The sequence below is a fragment of the Raphanus sativus genome, chromosome 2 (assembly GCF_000801105.2).
Source record: "Raphanus sativus cultivar WK10039 chromosome 2, ASM80110v3, whole genome shotgun sequence".
Lineage (NCBI taxonomy): Eukaryota > Viridiplantae > Streptophyta > Magnoliopsida > Brassicales > Brassicaceae > Raphanus > Raphanus sativus.
In genome coordinates, this window is record NC_079512.1 from 14,207,261 (window position 1) to 14,228,827 (window position 21,567).

A 21,567-nucleotide genomic window follows, 5' to 3' on the forward strand; every position below is an offset into this window, starting at 1 on the left:
AGTTAGGTAACTCAGCATCCATGTGAACGACGAAAGACGATTGCTGTCTGACACCTCATGCTAGACAATCCACCCTTGAATTCTCCGTTCTTGGTACATGAATGAGCTGTGAATTGTGAAAACTTTCTTGCAATTTCTTGATTTCCTGCAAATAAGGTGCAAAAGCTGGCCATTCCTCTGGTTCCAACACCATCTTTACCAACTGAGAACAATCTGTTGCAAACGTCACCTGACGCTGTCTTAGGTTTCTCATACACTCTAATGCCCAAATTAGAGCCTCCACCTCTGCATGTAGAGGGGATAAACTAGCTCTTGTGTTCTTTGCTCCCATTAAACCCGTGAAACCCTCCAGAGTGCTATACCATTCTTGGCCCGAAAAAAGATCTCCCTCCTTCCAAGAAGCGTCTGTGAAACACCATCGTCCTGGGATTATTGGAGTTGTCCTTGTATCTGCTTGTATTGGTGTCCTCGTGTTAAGCTCTTGTGCCTCATTCCACAACACCGTTTCCCTTTCTGCAATAGAAAGAGTGAGTTGAGGGTCTGTATCTAAATTACTAAATGTTTTAGTGTTTCTCGCCTTCCAGATATAGCATAATATCCATGCAAATAGGAGTTTGATATTCATATATATATATATATATATACAATTTTTAGTTTAACTAAAGAATATATAATCTTAAGCAGTTCTTATCAATGCAACAAATATTTTTTTTTGAACTTATCAATGCAACAAATATTTTTTTTTTTTTGTAACTGTCAATGCAACAAATATTATATCCATATATTTTAATCATTATCAATATGATAACAAACATATAATTTTATGAAAAAATGACTTGACAAAAAAGTTCCACCAAACGTTTTGACACAAAGTGGACAAAAACATGACCAAGCCCATGACACAAACTTTTTGACACAAAAAAAGTGGACAAACCAAACGAGATTTGTGTATAATGTTTCACTTACGACTTCTTGATTGTAATCATATCTTGCAGAAGAATAAACTGTAAACGGAAGAAACTAAATTTCTGAATAGTCGCTCTTCTATCGTTATTTTGGCCTATATAACCTAGCTAAAGGGAGTGACTATGCTTATTCTTGGCATTCCCGTTACAACTTTTCTTGATCAGGAAATAGCTAAATATTGCAAATTTTAAAGTTAGAAGACTATGTTTACAGTTTCGGATTGATTCTTCTACAAGCTGTCGTTGGTCTGTCAGTTTTCTCAAGAGAAGAAGCATTTCTACGAGGTTCTTGGAAAAATGTGCATATTAGTGTACTTGTACTTGACGTGTCTCTTAAACTCATGTCCTTTCGAATCTTAATGTGTGTTTCATAACAGTGGTCTCTTGCTACTTTAGAGCACCATTAATGCAGTAGCTTAGGAAGGGTGTTTGGTAATTTTCAGATTAAAAAAAAAAAAATAGACAAAAGATTGAAATAAGAAGCTTTGGTGCTTAATTAAGCTGTCAAGCATGAAAGTGCTTAGTCATTTTTACCACTTTAATTATTAAACAAAGAATAAGCATCCCTAGTTTTGAATATTTGGGTTAATGATGCTCTCCAATATCTTTTTCAAGAACTTTATTTTTTAATCTAGTTAAATCCAGTGGAGTTAAAGTCTGCAGATAGATTTCTTCTCCAGAGCTTTAAAATGGATCCTAAAACATAGACTCATATCTGCGTTAGATGATCAAAACAATGTGATCTCCAGTACATTTCTATATGGAAATATGCAAGAAACACTCAACCTATTAAAAACTCTTGAGACTACAAAAAGAAGTATACAGTGAACCGCTTGAGACTACAAAAAGAGGTATGCGATGAAGCTTTGTAGACTATACACTATCCATGCTTTGGTCTTCACTATTTGTTAAGCTCTAGCTCCTCATCTTTAGAGTTTTCTTTTTATATGCAATGAAGCGGTGGTTTTGTTTATATGAATATTCATAGATTCTCATGAGGATAGAGGGGATTTAAAGATGAATCTCAGCGGAAGCAGCTCTAGAGCAGAAGATGGGGACTTCAATGATATAGTATGACTCCTTTGTTACGTTCTAAATTGTTGTTCATCTTTTTGTATATGATGTGTAACTATGCAAGCTATGCATTTTTGTTTATTATTTAGTGAGCATAAGATGAGCAAGATCAAAAAGAATTAGGAAATAGTATACATATATATATATATATATATATATATATATATATATATATATATATATATATATATATATAATGGCACACTTTTCTTTTTTCTAAAGTATCTATGTGTGTGTGGAAACACTGTAGCCTACTGGTTAAGGTTTAAAGGCTTCTACACCTAGGTCTGGGGTTCGGACGCCAGGCTGTGCAATTTCTTGCAGATTATGGAAAATCCATGTTTCAAATCTCGAAGAGAGCGGTTTATTAAACAATTATGCAGATTACGGAAGAAATGATTACAAGAGATCTACAACATCGTGCAAGTTAATCTGGTCAGGATTGGATCTTCATAGGATGGCTCAGGTGATGCAGTTAGGCGTAGATCTCATTGATATACCATGGATTTCACCCATTTTCTACCATGGTATAATAGTATTTTATTATATAACTAATGTGCTTTTTAGCCTGTTAGGTATGTTTTCAGGTTCATGAGCATTTCGTGATAAAGTGATGCTTTTAGAGCATTTTGGAGTACAAGAGATAATACACCCGAGTTGACCATTTAAGACCAAGTCGGAAGTCAACATTGTGATAAGAATCGATCGATACTCATCCAGAGTTGTCGATCGATGTAGCTGAGAAGATCCGCGTACTAGAAGATTATAATCGATCGATGCACATCCAGTGTTGTCGATCGATATCGAGGACGAAATGGTTTAGCCGACTACTTCACCAACTTTTAGTCATGGTATATTGGTATTTTAGGATATTCTATTCATTCTTGGGTGTATATTGAATATTTATAGGTTCAAGAGCTAATGGTAGAAAGATGATGATTTTGGAGCATTTGAAGTATTTTAGAGTTTACACCCGAGAAGGACCGTATCGACCACTCTATGTCGACAAGGTCGAGCGATGCACACTCAGTGCTATCGATCGACACTTAACCGCATAAGCCCGGATTTGGTCACAGTCGACTTGAAGCCCAAGACACCATCTATTTACCATAATGCCCCTGACGTGTTTTAACCTAATTATTCTAAGTATTTAAAGTCTTGCCTATGTGTTTTGGCAGACACGGTTTTTATAATAGCTTTTTAGTTCTATAGTTTTGGTGAGAGAGAGAGTTGTCAAATTGAGAGCATTCTTGAACACCATTTATTTATCTATCTATTTATGAAGCTTTTTATGATTTTGTCTATGTCTTAATTGGCTATGTCTGAGTAGACACCTTTGTTAGATTTAGGGTTCAAATAGGTATGAGGGATTAGCCCAAAATATGATTACCTGAGCATGTGATATTCATCTTAGAAGATCATGCATAATGCTTGTGTAGGAATAGCTAACCTACACATGAATACAAAGATAATAATCCTTGGATCTATCTTTTCTGAGCCAGAAATTCACTTGGAACAAGCGACAGCTGACTGGGTGATTGTTTGCTAAACTGTATTCAACCTACGCACGTTAAAGCTTACTAGTAGCGCATCGATCGATACTCCTATAGCGTGATCGGTCGATAGACGCGAGGTAAATGACTATCGATACATGCGACAGCAAGTCGATCGATACATGCGACATCATATCGATCGATACCTTAATCTATGACTCACCAGGGGTGTGTTCATCGGTTCTAGTTATTAGATGGTCGCAACGACATTTGAGCTATTGCTTAGTTGAATTCTTTAATATCATGCAAGTATCTAATCATACCTCTATAATCCTCATAACCTGAATATTAACCTTAGATCTAACCCTTTAAATCATACTAGTTTAAAACCATCCAATCATCTTGAGTAATTGTCCTGCTCAAACCAATTTCATTGTTTACTTTTATTTCACTTCAATTAATAATCTTTAGCCTAGCTTAGTTATAATAAGATCTATTGATTCCTCAGCTCCTTATGGACTCGATCCCTAAGTACTACAATTGACCTCTTTTGATGAGAGTAATATTGCTATAGGGTAATTTGAGCAAGTATCAATAACGTTCTAACTTGTTAAATTCAGTATTTATTATTATTGTTTTTATAAACTCTGACTGTTTTACACTGGAGACAGTGTAATTTAAGTCTGGGGGGATTACTAATTATTCTCTACTATTCTGAGTTCTATTTTAAAAAAATTGTTTTCAAAAAGTTTTTATTGAGTCAAGAAGTGGACAATGATCTTATTGATTTATTGCTTGTCATTAACCACTTTCTAGACCAGTTTTAGATTTACTAATTACAGAAATGCTAGAGATACTAAAGTGGATCAATCTGTCTACTATGTTTGTACTTACTGAAAATATTTGAAGGAACCACAGCTGACCTCCAACCTAATATTGTCATCACTTGATTGTCGTGAGGGGTATACATGGGATCGGATTCTTCAAACAAGTCTGGAAGGTAAATCCTTGTGTACTTACATCTTTCTCTCCTAGTTGGCCACAACCAGCACTAAGGAGGTCGTTGGGGATGGTAACCCGGACGGGATTCCGCTGGTCAGTGAGTTAAAGGATGTGTTTCGGGTGCTACAGGGCATTCCCCCTGATAGGGCTGACCCGTTCATAGTAAAACTGGAACCAGGGACGGCCCCAATGTCAAAAATTCCCTACCGCAGAGCTCCTGCCGAGATGGCCGAGCTGAAGTCGACCATGTCCGGGAAGGGACCTGGGTCGCAGAACAACCAAGTCAGAGATTGACCTATGGTTGGAATGAAGTCGATCAAGTCCAGTGAGGGATGAGGATCGCAGCACAACCAATTCGGAGATTGACCTAAGGTTGGGGTGAGACGGTTGAGTCCCTGCGTGGACCAGGGCCAGATTATGATCGCGTCCTAAATGGACCAAGATCACGATATGAGAAAGTCCAGTGATGGACAGAAGTCAAGTTGAGGAGGTTTAGTCTAGTGTGGACTAAGATCGAAATATGACCAAGCTGGAAAAAGTTGTGGTCGGTTTAGGGATGATCCAGTACGTTTGGGCTGGAATCAAACCTTGGTGTCCTCGTAGGACTTGAGGAAACAGAACAATCTGTTAGGACTCATGGTAGAATGAGGAACCTAAAGATTGGAACATGTTCGCTAGGACTTGGCTGGTGCATCGAGTGGCTTAGAGATTTGGTTGAATCTACTAAGACTTGAGTACGCAATATGTTTGCAGGAACTGAATATGATCTAGTCTTGCACTAGGGTCAGTGAGTAACAGACTTGGTGTCCACTAGGACAGTAACCTGGAGAGTTGGGCCAGTGACACAAGTCAAGTCTTTGTATGGGTGTTGATGGACCACTTGATAAGATTTTAAGTTAAATCTCTATCAAGTGGGGGAGACTTGTGTTTATGATGATTAAGACGTGATCAGTAGGAACAAGTAGGGATATGCAACAAATTGGTTAGGAAGAACCAATCGAGCATGCTTCATGTTCCGGGTGCAAAGAGTTCGGTTGGAACCTTTGTAATGAGACAAGAAAGGCACCACTGGATTTGAGGACGAATCCATCCTAAGTGGGGGAGACTTGTCATGTCCCCGATCCTGGAACTTGACCTAGGGTTTGAATGCTTCGATAGAAACAAACTGCCTTGGTTCAGATCATCAGAATAGATCGTGAACACGGTGGAATGAGCTGTATGATCAGGAGAGATCATGGGAAAGCTTATTCAAGGTCAAGGAATGGATCAAGGGACATAGACATATTGATTAAGATGAAGACATCAAGCTGCATAAGTGATATGGCAGATGGGCGATGCGGTAAGCAAGCTTGACCAGCTAGAAGAAGTGTAGTGCAGCTCAGTGTAGCTCACTGAAGAGTGTGTCAGCTCCCTGAGTTGGATGAACTAGCTCACTCAGCTGGGTCAGTTGGGGATCAGCTCAACTCAGTTAGATTGAGTGTTCAAGTCTTGGGCAGTTGGGCCTGGTCTGCGCCAGGACCGGGCCATGTGGATGAGCCATGTGTGCTGGTTGGCTGGTGGGCTCTTGGGATGAGGCCAAGAGCTTGACATTCGGTTTGGGCTGGCTTTGACATGTCCAGGAGCTGATTGAAAAGACCAGGACGTCAGCCAACTGCCATAGGCGAATGGGTGTGATCTGGACCATTGATGAAATCAATGGCCAGAAATGAAACCGAAAAAGCAACCTTTAGAAAGGTAACTGCCCATTCTTCTATAAAAGGAGGGCAAGTCCGTGCTTTTGCAGGCACGCCAGGGCTTCATTCTTCTTCCTGAAACACAAATAAAAACATAGAAAAACAGAGAGATGGTCGGATTACACAATCCAAGACAGAGATGCATTCAAAGGCAGCAAAGAGGCAGTTTGGTGGACAATCATGGAGAGGGTTATGAACGACCATCTGGTGTGTTTTGATTATTGTTTGCCACACCATGGGCTTCCTCTGCATCCATACTACACATGCAAATAGCCAGGAGAGAAGATGGAGGGCTGGAATGCACTTCCAATGATTGAGACAGCCTTGAAGGCAGATGTGTGTAGAAAGGCAGTTTCATGGGAACTGAAGTGGGAAGTGATGCACGACCTTGGGTGGTGTTTGATCATGGATGAACACACCCAAGGCTTCCTCTACATCATGGTAACACACGCAAATAGTCAGAGGAGAATGGAGAAGGCCGGACTTCACTCTCAAAGGCATGAATAGTCTTGAAGGTGGATGCAGTGCAGAAACTGGTTCCATGGAAGTTCTATGGAATGGATGTTTGGCACGACCCATAAATGGATCTTATCAACACTGGAGGTATGTGATAAGACTTGATAGAGGGTTGCAAGGGAGGGCATGGCCAGACATGATAAGGGAAGCACAAGATCTAGTAAGATCAAGTATAAGGTAACATGTACATATGATTACTTTGTGGTTTATGTTGGTGTCTCTTGAGGTGCATATGAGGCCAAGTATGACACGCCCTTGGAGACCATATATTGTGATGTATTGTAGGGATACAGGACCTTCAGGAAAGGGGCGGATCATAGTTGAACTAATTCATCCATGTGGGATGGTAATTAGATGATATGCAACAGTTAGTGATTCATGGTGGTTCATGAGTGAACCAGATCTATGGTTTTGCATTACCAATGGCTTCAGGCCGTGGAAATGAGGTAATGGAATCATATGGTATGATAGGTATCAACCTTGGGTTGGTACAGGATTGGCTGAGAGCCATGAAGAAGAGCAAGACTGACCAGGTTCATTGGTACATGGTTCCATTGCCGGTTAGGTATGTGTGAAGACTCATCTGTTCTGAGTCATGTGGGGTGGTTGGTTGATTGACTCAGGAACTGGTGGGAATTTTTAATCATATGCTCTGTTGTTTAGAAATGGAGGCACTAAGCCACAGCTTGGCCGGTTCAGAGAAATCTCTTCATAGCCTTGGTTGGGCAGGTAAGTTGAGATCCAATAGTTTCTGAAGGAATTGTTTAGATCTGATTATGGAAATCTCTTAATGGGTATTTTCATGAATTATCATGGTTTAAGATTAGTTTTATGAAGTGGTTCAGCTCAGCTGAGCTGGACGAGCTAGTTTAACAAGCTAGGGATAGCTGAGGCAATGAGCTAACAAGCTCTGTGGATGTGGCCAAGGTATGATCTAGCAATGTTGCTTAGATCTAGATAGAATGGTTAGGGGAATGGAACCTTGGTTATTGTATGACTTGGATTAGGTTCAGGATCAACCTTGGAGCTGGTAGTAGTGTGTATGCTGACCATGGATAAGGTGATTCGACCAGACAAGTGTTAGATTAGTTTTAGACCAATGGTTGATAGATAATATTCCTCTGTGCATAAGTTGAAAGGATCTAAGCTAAGGAATGACTAAGGTAGTCTTAAGCTGTATCAATACCAAAGAAGGGATAAAAAAGAAGGAACTTGTCTCCATTGGAGATCTAAAAAAATTAATCTCCAATTCTGACGAGCAGTTATGATTAATTGTTTTTAAAAAATGGGAAAATTCGTTTAGGTTAAGATAAGATTTATACAAATAGTTTTTTTTTGTTGCTTGGTGAAGACACAAGAAGCATAATTTATTTGCAAGGCTCGGATTGTTGTTCTCCAACAAAATGGCTGGTCTTTTGTCTCATGCACTGAATGCAACAGTAAGCTAGACAAGCCTGGCACTTCTCTTCGTTGCAACAGCTGTGTTAATGACAACGTCACTGGTTTTATAAAGTGAGAACTTTGATAATAGTAGATAATTATGTCTGATTGTTTGAGACTTTTTTTTTTGCAATCACAAGTCTCCATTGTTACAGGCACTGTGTCGAAGATGTAAATGGCAATACCAGTTTTGTGGTGTTCAACAGAGAGATGCTTAAACTAAGTAAGCAAAATGCAGCTGCTCTTACAGACTTACACTAGCTGAGGGTTGTTTTAGTTCTCACAAATTTAGTTCAAGGTATAGAATTGTTTCAAAAACATTGTGCATCTGCTAAATTGTTTCACTCACTGCAGATGAATGATGGTGGCGGTGAGGAACTCCTACAATGTCTTGCAGAACTTGAAGGAAAATATTTTGTTTTCCAGATACGTGTGACACTGTTTAATTTCACTCCAAACCACCACACTTTTTTGATATGAACCAAAAAGCTTACTTCCTCTTAACCTAATCTCTCTTAGAGATTAAGTTAATTCTTGGAAGCTTCTCTATTATTAATAATAAGAAACCCTTATATAGGGATACAACTTTGTAGAATATGGAAAACTCTTAAACTAATATAAAAAGTAAACCAATTATTAAATAGAAAATTACCAAAACTTTTAATGTAAAATATCATAATCTATCTAACCATATTCCCATATCATTATCCCTTCCTTCCAATCGGAGCTTGTCCTCAAACTCCAACTAATGATAAGCACAAAATGACTATAGCAATGTATTTGCTGTCCAAGCTGATTGTCATGCTCTGCCATAGACCGTGACAGAAACTGCACTTGATCACCGCAACAGTTTACTTTCTTTGTTGAGGTATCACATATTTGAATTGAAAACTTGCAAAGCGTATTAAAGTCTGATTTTTTTCTCTTTGTCGCCATATCTTCCTGCAACATAGTTTCCTCCTTACAGACTTTCTCCTCATGAATTTCTTCTAGCACTGTCTTGGGCTGCTCGCATGCTTCTTCGTGGACAGCAGCAAACGTCTCCATAGCTAGCATTGCTGCTTGTTTTTTCATCCTCTCTTGCTTCAAATCTTCTTTAATGCTCTTCGCAATCTCCATTATCTCACCAAGTATTGCAAATATGTTGTCAAAACTCATGTTATCACAACTAATGATCGTTCGGCTCTGATACCAAATTGATATGAACCAAAAAGCTTACTTCCTCTTAACCTAATCTCTCTTAGAGATTAAGTTAATTCTTGGAAGCTTCTCTATTATTAATAATAAGAAACCCTTATATAGGGATACAACTTTGTAGAATATGAAAAACCCTTAAACTAATATAAAAAGTAAACCAATTATTAAATAGAAAACTACCAAAACTCTTAATGTAAAATATCATAATCTATCTAACCATATTCCCATATCATTTTTCTGTTTCTGGAGTCAGTGACCACATCAACCCTGAGGTACTAAAATAAAAAACTTCTTGCAAAACATTACATAAAAGTCATGTAATACTAACATATGTTCAACTATTACCAGACTTTCAACACCAGTGAAGGTCAGATTGCTGAAGAGTAAGGTGGGCAAGCATCTGCTTCTGCCAGCAACAAAGTTGAAGGTCAAGTCGATAAGCCAAATCCATCGGGTGTTAAGGGCAGAGAGGGTTGCCGGCAACGTCCCCATGCGTGAAGTCCCAAAGCTGTCGTCAACCCATCTCTGCTTCAGGCTCTTTACGATTTTAAAATTAACTATGCTTCTCCTGCTATTTTAGACTTTGCAATATTTTCCTAATTTTCAGGTTTTCTTAAAGCCATTTACGGCTAAGTACCTCAACTGAGGAGAACAGATTTTATAATTTAATAGTTAAAAGGGTTGACGTTATATTTAGTATCTTGAAACACAATGCAGAATATGTTATATACATAATAAACCATAGAGCAATAAACATGCAGTAGTGAGATACACGGTGGCTTGCCGTATGCTCACTTAATATGCATTTTCAGTTAAATAGAATTTCAAATATTACACATATTCATTGATATTAATTAAATATATGCATACATATTTAGTTAATAAGTATAAAGTTTGGCCTGGTACGCTTACAAATCACAAGATAATGTATAAATGAAATAAATAGTACCATATAAGAAAATTCTCCATGATTTGGCACGGAGTTACACAAATTAAGATTAATTTTAGGGGAAATTTAGAAAAATACATCCATGTGAGATTTCAATTTGAAAACTACACCACTGGTTAATTTTTCTGAAAACTACACTTTGCATATGTTAATTTACTAAAGTATCAAATATAAACATTTAAAATTATTGTATATTCTCGTTTATATATCACCTACATCGTCTCTTTCAATGGCAAACATCAACTACGTGCTTAGAAATTTAGAGAAACGTAATTTAGAGAAACAGACGTTGTATGGTGGATCTGTTGAAAATGATTATGTATTTTGTTAATTTATTGTAGGATACTATGCTTTTGATCAAAACTATGCATAGAACTAAAGCTAATACATAAATGATCATCTTCAATAATCAACATGCAGTAATACATTTAGCAAAAAAAAAAAAAAACATGCAGTAATACACTAGGGAAATAAATGACAATGAACAATTAGTATTGTCTACACTGCACAGCTAATGAAAAAAGAAAGAGCTCTGTTTCGTTTTAATTTACAGGATAAAAGAAAAAAAGAGGATATCTGTTTAATGTTTATACATGGAAACAAGGCTCCGAGATATAAGCATACAAGCAAACCACTACAAACACGAACCAAAACAACCACAGCGTATTAATGATATAAATAATTGAACATATATTATGTACTAAAGTGCCTGCACATGAACACCGAAAGACTTAAACTGAAATCCTAATCAAGCACAACTTCAAAGCATAAGAAGAATTCACACATGAAAAGTCACATACGTAACACTTCCAAGTTCCAACCAAATCATCAATGGAGTGTGTTACTATTCCAGACATCTACTTTAAGATCTCTTTTACTTCAAGCAAAATGATTATTAGCTTCTCATGGAATACAACGTTTGTTTTCACCATTTTAAGAATGAACAATAGGGATTTGTGCAGGTTCTGGTTTATAAGGTATATGGTCTAAAGTTTTTGTGATTCAACTAAGTTGTCGATTATATTATATTTTGGTCATCATTGTCGATTATACTTAGTTCTAAAAAACTCCAATACACGAGCAATGAAACATACATTAATCCAAAAAGCATATAGTGGTTATTATCATAATTATGTTTATCTCAAAACATAAATAATTTATTGTTTTAGTTTTGTTTTTAATTCTTGGTATAAAAGAAAATCCGGATATAAATGACTTTTCGCATATAAGAAAGTGTAGTCTACAAAAAGAAAAAAAACAAAATATATTGTTCAAATTTAAAAACATGAATAGGGTATTTCCCAAATTATCCCTTAATTTTATCACATAAAAACCCACAGCACGAACTCAATTTTAATTTTCGAATACTTGAAACCTATATCATACTAACACACAAAGAAACAACTATAATTTTATTCATCAAAGTTCATTAACAAGATAATTGCAAAGCGTGCATATATATATTAAGATATACTTTGATGATAACATTCCTTAGAACTATCATAATAAAAGATCTAGACTAAAAATAAAGTAAAAAAAAATAAACTCCACTAGAATCATATAATTCATTAGGAATATTTTCCATCGTTAAATATTAAAATATCAAGCGAACTGTTAAAATTTCGTCCATGCAAAGTTACTATTAACATATTTCAGATATTATTATGCATTTTCTCTTTATGACTTTGCAATATTTTTCTATCCCCAGATTTTAAAAGCTATTTACGGCTAAGTACCTCATACGAGGAGAAAAAATTATATTGTTTAATAGTTGAATTGAAGTTATATTTACTATGGTTTAAATCAAATGCAGGACATGTTATTCACAACATAAACTTTTTTTTTAGCAACATTCACAACATAAACAATATCGCGATAATACACATTGGCATTAGCTCTCTTCGAATGCATTCTCGGATAAATTTATTTGAATACACTACACATGCCCATTATTCTCAATAAATAATATACAAACTTATATATTACACACATTCAATTAGTCAGTATCCTATTTTCTCACAATGCAAACTACACTTCTACATGATCGACCACGTCAACAACATTATAGTTTTACCTTCATCAATAATATATGAAACTAAAATTTTATACTACAACAATACAAGTATTTGTCAATATTTCCGCGCTTACGCGGGGCTAGGCCCCTAGTATCAGTAAAGAGGGAGAAAGAGATTCAGCAGGTTAGTGCTTTCATCTCTTTAATGCTCTTAATTGTTAACCTTTGTCATTTTCTCCTTGTTTTGTGTACATCGACTGGTTGTTGAATCCGTAAACGGGCAGAATATATAACTCCTCTCTCTCGTTCTCAACGTTTCATGAATAATGATATATTGTTATGTGAATCATCACAGGCAAAACATACACAGGGAAACAGAGGTATGATTATGTGTGTGTAACAAACGGAGCTAGTCTTGGCACTGTCAAAGATGAAAGCTAATGAAAAAGAAAAACATAGAATTTACTTTTTTAAAAATAAAACAATAGTTTTATGGGAAACTTGGCACTGCTACCCCCACTCGTTAGTGATATTAGGCAATTATCCTTCATCTGGTAAACTCATTATGATTCCATTTTTACCCCTACTGCAACCTGTAATCTATTCCTCAACTCTGTGTTTTGCGTCAGCTACTGACACTTGCTCTTTTCCTTTTTATATTTTTTCTCTGTTTTTATTTTCTCTCCTTTTATTTTTTCTCTTTTCTTATATTTTTCTCTTTTTTCCATTCTATTTTCAGATTATAATCTTCAAAAAATTAAAAATTATTTCTAGTATTCTATTTTCTACCAATTATACAATGTTTATGTTCATCTTCATATATCACAAAATCATTGATGTTTATATCTATTATTATTAGTCATATTAAAATTGTATTCTTTTATCTTCTTGGGTTTGATCATTTAGATTTGTGTGTACAAATAAGGAATTGAGTATATAGCTTATGACTATGCTCTACTACTGGTAAATTTTTCACTTTGATTGTCTAAAATTTAAATAAATTTATGCATTTTATAGTTGATGTTACTTTAATGTTAATATATTTTCTATCATGTTACAAAATTTGTTAACTCGCTAACATATGTTGTAATATGTTAACAAATTTTGTATCTTGTTACAAATTTTGTTAACTAGCTAACATATTTTGTAAAGTGTTTGATGGTCAAATTATTGATGAGTTATAATGTAATTCTATCATAAATCCAATAAAAATTGATATTTTTTTAATGTTAACGAATTGTGTATCATGTTAGCGATACTTTAGTTGATGTTATTTTAATGTTAACAAATTTTGTATCATGTTACAAAACATTTTAATTCGCTAACATATTTTATAACATGTTAACAAATTTTGTATCTTGTTACAATTTTTTTAACGCAGTAATATATTTTGTAAAAATGTTTGGTGGCCAAATTATCGATGAGTTATAATGTAGTTCTATATCATAAATCCAATAAAAATTGATATTATTTTAATGTTAACAAATTATTTATCATATTAGCGATACTATAGTTGATGTTATTTTAATGTTAACAAATTTTGCATCATGTTACAAAAAATTTTAATTCGCTATCATATTTTGTAGCATGTTAACAATTTTTGTATCTTGTTACAAAATATGCTAAACTCTCTAATATATTTTGTAATATGTTTAGTGGTCAAATCATGATGAGTAATAATGTAATTTCTCATAAACCCAAAAAAATATTTATCTGTTTTTTCACTTTTTATAAATATACTACCATAGTTTTATGCAGAAAAAATGATTTACACATAAAATTATAGGTGAAAAAAAAATTAAGAAGAAAATTGTGTAAAAAAAGATGGACTGTGAAAAAAATGTACGATTGAGTGAAAGAGACTGTCAGAGAAAGAAAGAAAAAGACCGTAACAAAGAGAAAGATTGTCAGATAAATTTAATGGAAAGAGAGTATAAAAAGGGCAAATCATGAGACTATTTGTATGAGATTTTACTTTTATGTCAAATCATGGGCAACTTCCCAATATTACCTCCTAATATGAGTAGATGATCAATTTTTCCTAGTTTTATTTATTTATTTTGAAATTTATTTATTTTGAAATACCATCTAATGAGATGGTATATGTTTCTCATGATTCTTTTGTATAAAATCAATTATCTGATAATTCTAAATAAGTTTTGATAGATATCATGAGTGAAAACTTTATTTGTTAATAGAGAGAAATTTGAAAATTTTGAATTGATTAATTCAATTAGAAAGGATTTGATAAAAAAATTTATAAATACTTCAATACCATAAACGGAGATTTGAACAAAATTTTGAATTCTCTTAAGCTCCTAAGTTTCAGTTTTCCTGTTCACATTATTAACATTTGAAACTAAATAGGAAAAATTGGTAAATATTGTCATACTGAGAGCCGTGCTTCCTTTATAAAAAAGAAACATTGACTTAGAGCATCATTTTAAAATTTAAAATACTTAATAACATGTATTTACCAAGAAGCAGCTGTGCTTCCTTTAGTTACTAGTTTATTAAAATATTAAACACTTAATAAATTTATATGGGACTAAGATAAAGATTACTAAAAAGTTAAATTGGATACATAATTGAAAAAAAGGTTATTAGTCCATTATTATTTTACTAATTAAAGTAATAAAATACTTAAAAGAGTTTTTAGAAATTGTTAATCTTACAAAAAGGTGGGAAAATAATGTAAAGTTTGCATGTTACCAACTTACCGTCTTCTTCTGCTCACTATCACTTCAAGAAATTAAAGACTTTACTAACAATGTTTTTCATCTCACTTTTCTCCATAAATCATTGTAATTAAGGTAATTTCTGCTTTCTAATTACTTTTGTATTTGGGATTTACTTGAATGACTTTGTTATCAACCTGAATAATTTACACCTGTTTAAGTAAATTTTTAATAACTATCATTATTTTATATGTTGATAGAAAGATGTTATCGAATAAAAGACACCAATCCGATGGAGAAAAAGAGAAGATACAAAATATCAAATAAATGTTTATTCAAGTATTTAAGAAAATATGAAATTCTTGATAGTTTTGTTAAATATAATGATGAAAAATGCTATCAAAATAGAACTCCTAAAAACATTGATTTTGAAAGTTTTATTGAAAAAATGTAATGAAGAAAAGTTATTTTTTAGAATTATTAGTCAGATTGTTTATTTTTTAAGTGACAACTATTTTTCTAAAATATGTTGTATATGGATGAGGTCATATTTTCTTAAAATCGCTTAAGCATGATGTTTGTCTTTTCAAGGCTCTGCTTAGGGCAGTTCAAAATACTCACACGGCATTTGTCATACTGGGAAATTGTTTGTCCCAATATAATTTTTATTTTATTAATTTTTCCTAATATATACCTTTGATTTTGTAAATGCTAAAATAAACTCTAAACTATAATTTAATACAAAATTAATTTTCTAATCCAATTTATAAATTACATTGGACAATCAAGAATAAAAATTATATATTTATATAGTCTATCTATTTACTTTATCTATTTATTTTATCTATATAGATTTTTAATAAAATAACTGAAAATATTTAGTCCTTTTTCACCATCATCTTCAATTTTAATGTAGTACCCGATTCCAAAGTGAGTAATCTACGTCAATTTTCTTTATCAAAGCTCCATTCTTTATTCAAATCTCATCTCCAAACACCACATATTACATATATATAAACCATTTGATTTTATGAAAATAGAGTTCTTAAAGAAGAAGAAGTAAAAAAATCGATGAATCAAAAAGTTGAATTCAACGTAATTTGTGGGAGTGGGAAAAAAAAACAAACCGAACCGAACCAAACGACCCAACCGAACTTAAACCAAACCAAATTCTATGCTAAACTGTATGGTTCAAGATTTGATCAACCCAAATGGTTCGGTTTAAGACTAAACCAAACCGAAAAATCGAAATATTTTTAGTTTAATTAATTAAATATAGTAATAATATTAAATTTTAATATATTTAACCTAAACAAATAAAAAAATTATACATTTTACTTATAAAACAATATAATAAACATAACTAATATTAAAATAAAAGAATATGAATCTCATACATTAAAATCAAAACCAAAAATTACTTATGATATTTATATTAGGTTTCAAAACAATAATATAAAATTATTGGATTAAATATTATAGATTTTTATTGTGATGTTTAGTTTTACATGTAAATACGAAGAATATAATGATTTGGTGTCAAATGATAATTTTTTTATGTTTTTACAATTTTTTTTTTTGTAAAAAAACTAGACAAAACTAAAAAATCTAACTCTATTGAACTGAACAAACAAAAACAAAACCAAATTAAACCGAACCAGATACAAACCAAACCAAATTAAAACCGAACCCAACATACACCAAACCAAAGTAAAACTGAACCAAACCGAACACAAGCCGAACCAAACTAATTTGGGATGACTTGGGTTAAGGTTTTCCTAGACTCAAATAAACCAAATCGAACTGAACCCATAATTAAACCAAAATGCTCACCTCTTATAATTTAACGTAACTCAACGTTAAGAATAAGATAAATTTAAAAATTAGTTAGGATTACGTCCTCGTTTCTCAGCTTTAAATAAACAAATATATCAATACATAAATACACATTCTAAAAGGATAAAACATAGACAAAATGTAAGAATACATCTAATCTATTAATTTAGGGATTATCTACTATTTGAAGTTCTCATTTAAATTTTGGACTCTTTCATAGTTGTTGCTAGAATATATCATGCCTCCTATACAATGCAACTTACCAACTTAAGTTAAACCAAATCTTAACCAACATAGATTAGTTAAACCTAACCAGTAACACTTTTATAATATTTTTGGTTAATCTCTTAATATAATTAGATCATATAAAACTGAACCACTCTTAAATCAACGAGTTCCATATCATTCCAGACATAAGAGAAAAAATATCCGACTCATTTACAACGTAAGCATACAAAGACCGTGTATGCTTATGCTCATTGATCTTCCAAAAACCAAATAATTGTGGCATAGACCAACATAGGCTCATGTTCGTATCACTAACTTTGCTTCCATATATTTACTCTTCACCTACATCATATCACAACATATACACAGTTATGCAAGAACATGATTTTTTTTGTTCAAACAACCAAATAATGGTGGCATATGGTCAGTAGATTTTTTAAATATGTTTTTTTATATATTACATTTTACGAGACTATGTGTATAAGTTTTTTTTTGAAAAAGGCATAACTATGTGTATAAGTTAAAAGGTAAAAGGTGTGACAAGGCAAATTATTATACTAAAAATGAAAGAAGATTAAATACAAACTAATAACAAGTACAACACAAATTATAACACTATTAAATTATATATATATTTAATAAAATATTATATATATGTCTAATATGTATATATATATATAAATGTTACACAAAATATATATAATATTATATACATATATTATATATACCATATATTATTAATTGAAATTTGACAAATCAATTTCCGCCCTTTAGGCGGATCCTAATCTAGTATATAATTAAGATAGAACATAGACAACCAGCTTAAATTCTACCATGTTTAGAACATAGCATACACATATAAGAACTTAAATATAGAATACAAGTTAACATTTTCTAAATCTTTCTACAATGAAGTAAATACCTACAATATATATTGTATTTCATAAATAACAAAAAAAAATGCTTAGAACTGAGGCAAACATATTCTATATTTGGACAGATAATAGAGAATGCATTACAACAAAAAATTGTAACTTTAATAAATATATATACTTTTTTTGACGGCAACTTTAATAAATATATAAGATAAGTTAGAAAGTTTATTTTATCTTTGTAAAAAGAACTATAATATACTTTGTTTCATAAATAATTTTACTTTTGACATTTTCCACACTGATTACTGACTGAAATGCTTTTAAGTTCTTATAAATTGTGCATACTTAACCAATAATGTTTGAGATAAATAAAAATATTAAGAAAATCAATACATTTGCAATCAAAATTATTAAAATAGAAATACAAATATAAGATAACGTATTATAACATCACAAAAATATAAAGAACATATTATTGTGATAAAATATAAAGAACATTATAAAAATAATATTCTGTTTATTTTAAAAAATTTAAATTATTTTGAAGTTATAGTTTTAATAAATTTTGTTTTCAAAATTTATACTAAAACTTTTAAAACAATATTTTGTTTCTTTTATTTTTTTATATCTACATGATATTACATGTATACGCACACCAATTAACCTAATGTGCACACTACCACAATCGAATGATATGTCGATGTAGCACTTTAGGATCGAATCCACAGAGACCAACGATTACACTTTATTTCTATGGGATCAAAATCAAGCTAAGACAAATATGGGGGTTTGATTTAAGTAGTGACGTGCAAGTAAAGTAAATGATTGCAAAGAGTAAATTCAAATTAAAGAGAAGCAAGTCTAGGGTTACTTCATCGGGTATTAAAACTTATGAGCCAAACAATTATTCAAGCATAGTTAAGCGTAAGTCTAGAACTCGGATCACTCAAGTAGAACAGCCCAGTGTCATGGTACTGCTCCTTATGCTCATCGATTTCACCGTCTAATTGTCGTTGAGGTGAGAAGCGATCGCAAGCAATAGAGATCAGGTCCGATAGGTTCACAAAACACCCTAATATCTACTTTCGCTGATTAGGGATACAATGCTCATTCATAACATGTCTAGCAACCTAAGCACTTTTGGTGATCAGATTAAACCTAAGTTCATACATTAAATGGCCAGATTAATGCAAGCAATAAGGATGGATATGAATGAAGACAATATAATGATTCACTTATCTATGTTTAGCTCACGAAATCAACACCCTAGAACCCTAAATAAGCTAGCAGACTACTCAGCCATATCACAAGAGATCAGAGACATTGATACTGAATAATAGTGCATAAAGAAAACAGAAACAAGAGATAGGGTTCAGGGGTTCTTCTCTATGAAAATAGCGTAGTATGATAATGAGAAACATAAAAATATGATATTTCAAAGCCACATGCGGCTAGGAGAGAAAAAGAAGATAATTAGTACAAATCCCGAGATGTTGTATTTTCCTTATTCGTCGAGAACAACCACGGGATCACTCCGTTTGCTTGTTCCGCTTGATCGGGAACAGTCATCAGACTGTTCTACGTGAAAATCACCAAACTGCACTGATTTCTACCTCTTTTGCTCCAACAGATCCATCTCCCATCCAGTGCAACTCCAGACCTGTAATGACTCGAAAAGGACTAGAAAGACTCGATAAAGACTGGAAAACCAATTAGAAAACATATATACAATGATTTATAAAATACCATATATCAATTCTCCCATACTTAGATCCTTGTTTGTCCTCGAACAAGGCCAAGTATCAAGAACAGGGAGAAAGGTTTGAAAGTGTGGGAACTCTCCTATTCTCAGCAACCATACCTTAACCACGAATCTCTGAACCATACAAGCAGTAAACTAGGACAACACACTCTTACCAGAACCCCACTGACTGCTGTTCGAAAATCGGCTCCATACTCTACATCTCAAACCTGAAAAAGCAACACTATCGAGACAGAACTCCCTACATTCATTTAAGAGCAGCGTGAGCTTCTCATCACAGGCACTATTCAGGGTAGACGGACTAGGTGTGGAACAGGCTAATTTTATGGCGGATCTAAAGAGTGTTTAGGGGCTACCAAATTTTCGTTGTGGATGCAGGATATCGCGCAAAATAGTCATGAGAGGACGGCTCCATTGATGTCCACAGCCCCTTACTCGTTTTTGCTATCTCTGGAACGACTGTTCTTTTCGTTCGGGAACAATCATCAGACTGCTCTGCTCGTCTGTCTGCTCCTAATCCCTTCATATTGATACCCACTCTTCTGCTCGACCTTCCCAATGGCTCATGTATCATGAATTCTTCTCCTTCTCCATCACCATATACTAAATAAAATGAAAGATAGATTTTTTTTTCTTAACAAAAATGGTGAGGTGACGAAGAAGGAGGTAACATGTGATGTTTGGATTGCCACTGGTGGTTCTTCTGGTTCAAATCATTCTGGTTCTCCACCCATGTTCTTGCACAGCTCATTGGTTATGGAGTGGTTGCTCCCTTAATCTGCTTGTTCTCCTTCTGACTGAATCTGCGCAGCAGTAACGAGTAAGAGGCTGCGTCGATCCTTTCTTCTACGTCCTTTTTGCACATATCTGCACATATAACACTGAAAAACAAATGCATGAAGGTGGAATAAAGGCTAAGGCGCAGGGTGGGAACTAGCTAAAGATGAGCTAGCCACTCAGGAACAACAAGATGGATATAAAGGATAAGAAGTCCTGAGTGTAGTTTTCGTTTCCTTGATCTAGTGCCCATAACAAGAAGAATTTCATTCAAGATTAGGTTCAAGTTAGGTGGAGTTGAGTTTACCCAGTGTAACCTGATCGGCTGAGAACTTCTGGAGAATCAAGTGAGAAATGTCAGGGTGTTCCAGGTCCACAAGTGTGTCTTTCGCCACTGCTAAGGTCACTGAATAAGATAACTAAAGCACGAGGTGGTCAGTGATCAACACGGAATAAGGTCCTAATTCCCACAAATTTTTGACTGACTCAATCCTAAAAACTGACTCAAACTGACTCAAGAGAAAAACAAAAGAAATAAACGAGTTAGTAAACGACAAAGACCCTCCCCCGGACTTATTTCACAACGTCTCGGTGTGAAAATAAATCAGAGAGAAGGTGAAAACAAGAATATACAATTTTTTTTGGTCGAGATACTTACCTGGAGCGGGTGCTCCGAAAAATTATGGGTGTTCTGTCGCCAGATTTTCACCTGAAATGGTTGTTCTAAGCTCCTGAAGAACATGGTGCTCCGTTTCTGCAATCCATAATTTTTCGAAGTATCTCGAATTTTTCTGGTTTTTTTTACCTGAAACTCAATAAATTAAAACGAAAATAAGCAAACAAAAACAAAACCAAGTTATATTTACACTTACGTGTGGGTTGCCTCCCACCAAGCGCTTGGTTAAAGTCACTAGCTTGACTTGGTGACAAGGATCAGTCGGGTTGAGCATGAGGGCTTGTTCCAAAACAAGCTCCACAATCAGACATATTCAGCTTCAAAACTCTGCTCAACAACCCTTTCACAGCAG

The 21,567-nt window shown here is 33.8% G+C and overlaps 1 protein-coding gene across 1 annotated transcript in view; it reads right to left on the bottom strand.

Moving 5' to 3' along the window:
* Nucleotides 1–8,961: 8,961 nt before the first annotated feature.
* Nucleotides 8,962–21,567, bottom strand: part of LOC108835357 (histone deacetylase HDT1) — a 58,947-nt gene continuing 46,341 nt past the window's right edge. Inside the window, exon 10 of the mRNA XM_056999707.1 lies at nt 8,962–8,972. The gene's annotated coding sequence lies outside the window, so the exon portion shown is untranslated. The remainder of the gene's footprint in view (nt 8,973–21,567) is intronic.